The sequence below is a fragment of the Saimiri boliviensis genome, chromosome 1 (genome assembly GCF_048565385.1).
Source record: "Saimiri boliviensis isolate mSaiBol1 chromosome 1, mSaiBol1.pri, whole genome shotgun sequence".
NCBI lineage: Eukaryota > Metazoa > Chordata > Mammalia > Primates > Cebidae > Saimiri > Saimiri boliviensis.
In genome coordinates, this window is record NC_133449.1 from 209,994,047 (window position 1) to 209,999,676 (window position 5,630).

A 5,630-nucleotide genomic window follows, 5' to 3' on the forward strand; every position below is an offset into this window, starting at 1 on the left:
ATATTTATAAATATGCATATGCTAACACATCTTATTTGGTTTTATTTTCTAGCAACATTTTTATGTTGCTCTCATCTGGCAAACTTGTTGCAACTTGTATTAGTTCTGCTGGTACAGTAACTATTCTGCATTGATCCTCATTTCATCCACAAACATTGAAAACTATTGACCTTTCCTTTTCATATCTCATACTCATTTCTTCTTGCTTTATATATTTGACAAGCCAGAGCTTCCAGTTTTGCATTTATCATTTATAAGAAATGATAACAGGTATTCTCTTGTTTGCAAGTGAGTTAACATTTTTCCATAAAGTATGATGTTTAATTTTTATTATTTAGTTTAGATAGGCTTTATCTCTACTATGATAAGACCTTTTATTATAACCACTTTTGTTTCTGTAATGTGTTTTCGCCATTAATTTAGATAATCATATGACTTTGTTCTCCTTCAGTCCATCATTTGGTAGATTACACCAACAGATTTTCTAATACTAAATCATCCTCCCTTTTGATTATGATGAATTATTATTTCAATTACACTGGGTTTTCTAGGTGGGAGTGTCAAAATATTTCTAAAGGAAACAATTTTATTTTTTTGAGATGGAGTCTCACTCTCTTGCCCAGGCTGGAGTGTGGTGGAATCTTAGCTCACTGCAAACTTCACCTCCTGGGCTCAATTGATTCTTGTGCCTCAGCATCCCAAGACTGGGACTACCAGTGTGCACCACCATGCCCAGCTAATTTTTTGTATTTTTAGTAGAGTCGGGGTTTCACCACATTGGCCAGGCTGGTCTTGAACTCTTGACCTCAGGTTGTCCGCACACCTTGGCCCCCTAAAGTGCTAGGGTTACAGGTGTGAGCCAAAGTTCTAAGCAAAATATTTTTATAAATGAAATAAATGGTCCTGTAACCGTTATGCAGCCTTTATCTAGTTTTAGAAACTAGTTGTTTAGATTAATAAAATGAGTTTGAAATCTTTTCCTTTCTTTCTATTTTTGGAAATTGCACATGTAAGAGTTATCTTGAATGTTTTGTAAAATGTACCTGGTAAGCTATCCAAATCTGAGGAAGTTTGGTTTGGTATGCTTTTATTATCAATTCAATTTTTCAAGATTTTTAAATACTAATTCAAGTTTAATAATGTTTTTAAATACAATAGAATTTATTTGGCTAGGTTTTTCTTGACTATCTTCCTTTTTAGTGTATATATTGAATTTTTACTTCAAATTTTGTGGGCTTAGAACTAGAGAACATTTTGTCCTTTTTGCTTCTGTTTAGCAGACCTAATACATATCACAAACCCTTCTTTAACAAAAAGTAATAAAAACCTACTCTTTCAAATTTTTATTTTATCTTCTTCCTTTTGATGCCTTAATACTCAGAGTGAATTTTTATTTTTATTTTTCTGTTCCCGAGTTTTAATATTTTTTAGCAGTAGGATCAGTCTGTTTCTCAAGAAGTAGGAATCAGCGAATTAAGTAAAATACGGTAGTCTCTGTTCTCACAGCCAAGTGGTGATGAACAACAAACCAAAAAAAAAGTGAAGACTGATGTCTCTACTAAGGGATAAAGAAGGAATATCTGGCCGCCCAGATTCTTACACTAGGTGAAAGTTAACAACTTCTACCTAGTCATACTCTAATTCTCTTTACTAGTAATAGAACTGGCAAGTGAGTAGAATGAGGCACTTCAAGGTGATTTGGTTTCATTTGTTTGTTTGTGTAGACATTTTGTTTGTTTCGTTGGTTGGTTAATTTTCACCTCAGATAGGAAGACAAGGCAAACTCTACTCTTGGCTACTTTCACTGGGCTGTCACCCAGCATCATAGAGGACGATTTCCCAAATCTGAACAGTTGCATGACTCAGAATCTGAAGTCTTTCTGCCCTGACTCATTCTTCTCCAGCAACGTTGAGAAAAGGGAAGGAGAGTCAGACATGATCAAGGTCATTGCTGTTAAACACTTCTAATTTATGCTTTCATTTTCCTTTGTTGTTCTTTTAATATATTTACTGTAATAGATCTTAGATATGTGCAACTCACATAAAATAATGAAAGGATTATAAAAACAAATCATGAAGTATAATAACATTTTTTCCATGCATGCCTTTCATTTTCCAATTCACCCTTACTTTGTGTTAATGAGGTTAATAGTTGCTTGTGCCTACTTCCATAGATATTCTATTCATATAGGTACATACATGCATATGCTTTGAGTGATAAACATTATCATATTATACTCAATTATCTGGCACTTGCCTTTTTCCTATTTATATCATATTTTGTTGCATGACCATTTATATATGCAAAATTGAGCAATTTTTAAACAGTTACAGAGAATGCATCCAATTGTATAAATATTCCATAATTTATTTAACTAGACTTTTACTGATGAACATTTATGCTGTTTCAAAATTATAGAAACACTCCAATGAGTATTGTATACGACTAGTTGTGAGTATATAAAATTACATTTCTGATATAAATTCCTAGAAGGGGATTTGAGGCATCAAGTGGCATATAAATAGTTATAGTGGTAGCCAAATTATTCTACATGACCATTAGTTCAATTTATACTTAACTAGTTAGGTATGGAAGTACTGTTTTCTCCAAGCACTAGCAGGCAGGCAAAGATACATCATCTAATGCTTGGACACTTGCCAATTTGATAACTAAAATGATTTATTGCTATTTTTCTTGAGAGAAAATATTTAAAATCAGATTTATTTGGGTATAATATACATAGAGGAAAACCTACACTTTGGATTTTGAAGTGTACTTTTTCCTGAGTTTTCAGAAATATATAAAGTTGTGTAATCACCACTACAATCAAAATATAAGCATTCCTATCACCCTAAAAAGTTACTTTGTGTCACTTTGTAACCATTTTCCTCTCCTGCCTTCAGTCCCTCATCTGATTTTGGTTTCTATAATTTTGCATTTTTCAACATGTCATAAAAATTTAATTCTATGTAGCCTTTATTGTGTGGCTGTCTTTCATTCAGTGTAATGTTTCAGATATATCTATGTTGTTGCATTATACATTCATTTTTTTTAATTGTATTACGTACCACAATTTTTTATCCATTTGATAAACAGTTGAAAGATATTTAGTTTGTGTTGACGTCTGGATAATTAAGAATAAAGCTCTTATAAATATTTACATAGAAGTCTTCAAATGGATATATCTATTTCATTTTGGATAAATATCTACCAGGGTGATTGTTTAATATAATGATAATGATACATTTAATTTTAAAAGACAATGTCACAATGTTTTTCTAAGTGGCTACCATTTTGTAGGTTCACCATCAGTAGTGAGCATTTTGGCTACTTCCAATCATTGTCAGCACTTGGTATCTACAATTTTATGTTTTTAAATCATTTTAATAGGTGTGTAGTGGTATCTCAACTGATCTTAGTTTGTATTACACTAACAACTAATAATGGTTGTTATATGTTTATGTATATGTATAATGTATCTTGTTATATGTTTATTTGCCAGTGAAATCTTAGCTTTGGTGGAGAGTCTGTTCAAACCTTTTATCCCTTTTCTTTTTACTGGGTTGTTTATTATTATTGATTTTTAAAGTTTTTGTTTCTGTTTTGATTTTTCAGTTTTCCAAATATGTTATCCTGAAAGTAGCTTATTAATTTTTTAAATATCTTTTAAACAGTAGAAGTTTTTAGTATTAATGTAACCAATGTGTTTTTTTATTTTTTCAGGTTTTACTATTAGACATGAGTCTGTTTTTATACTTAATAATTATGGATGTATTTTCAGATTACAGCCCTCGCTTTCAGACCTAATTTAATTGTTATCACCTTCTCACAGATTCTACCTCCAATTACAGTCACATTGTGGGTTAGGACTTTCACGTAAGAACTGGGGGAAACAAGCATTCAATCCATAACAGAGATACAAGGTGGGGTGCATTTTATACAGAGGAGTTAGGAAAAGTCTTTCTGATAGGATGACATTTGAGCTTAAAATTTAAGGCAATAAGGGAATGCAGTGTCTATCAGTGAAAAGAATGTTCCAAGTCATAAAGACCAGGAAGTGCAAAAATCCTGAGGCTGAGATGAGGCCTTGCTTTCTGCACAGAAAAAAAATATATAGCATGAGGGCCAGCCTGAGAGCAAAGAAGAAAAGAGGTCGGAGGTTAATGTAAGAAAAGTAGTAAGAATTAAGATCATATAGAGAGCCATTCTCTATAAACTCTGGGTGAATTTGTCTGATTAAATATTCTACATCCTCTCCTCTACGATATCAATTTTATGCAGAGCATTGAACAAAATTACTTCTTATAAATTTTAACTTCTTATATTTGAGACTTTTTATATTTTCATTTATAATGTTATACTATTTAAGATTTCTACATTTTTCTTTGGTGAGCTCACATTTCATTTACTTTTTGTTAGTACAATGAACCAATTCATGTATCAACTTACTGATTCTTCCATTTTAATTCTAATATATTAATATTCACTTGACATCTGCCCAAAACTTTTTGCTTTCAGGCTTTTCCTAAATTTATTGCTTTTCGTTTATAACACCTATATTGAGGGCTGAATTCATTTATTTTCAGTCATATGACTGCTTCAACAAAATCTCATTGGCTTTTAATATGTAATATTTTCATTTCTATTAATATCTATATCTTCAATAATTTTACATCCTGTGTGTATTCTAAAACAAAATTTCTGTGTACACAAAACTTTTATTTATTTGCTTCATGCAATATCTTTTGCCTAACAATAACACATTTTCAACTTTTTTTAACTTCAGAAAATTGTTTGATCATATTTCTGTGTTTATTACTGAGATATTCCTAAGTTTTGTGTCTGTTCCTCGAACATTTGAGAGAAAAAGTAGTTTGTTATCTGCCTCTAGGATATAGAATTGTTACTTGCTTTTTGTTTATTTGAATTGTCATGCATTAAGAGACATGAAATAAAGTCTTATATTAGTAAGTTGTGCTACCTTCTTCCTTGCTAGATTCTCTTTATAATACTATCCATTCCCTTTATTTTCTATTTTTCCAGTAAGGATATCAGCTTTACGAGAAAATAAAATGTGTTCTTTTTGTTTATTATATAACCTCAAAGCATAGAGTATTGGCTGACATATGAAAAATGCTCAATAAGCGAATGAATAGTGTGATATTATTTGAAGCACAAATATCCACAACAGATACATCATCATTTGGATTTATACTATGTATCGTTATCATTTTTAGTGTTTTTATTCTTAATACCATATAACCTGTTATTAAGAAGGTGACTCCTAATTTCCTGGAGTTTGAGTTTTTGTTTTCTTTTATTCATAGAGCTTTGCTCTTTCACTTTTTTTCAGCTTTTCCAAGTCATTATTATAGATGTATTGCTTGCAAATAACACGTGATTAAGTTTTGTTTTATACTCTAATTTGAATGATCTTTCGTCTTAGATGAATGATTTTACCTTATTTACCTGAAAGAGATTGGTTCTTTGTTCAGTCAATTTTATGAACTGTTTTTATATTTCTTTTGGATTTTATTATTTAATAGAATCTGTGCTTTCTTGGCTTTTTATATTGAATATTTATTTCTTCTAATAGTTTAGGTTGTTTGCAATCTGTTGTGTCCCTCTG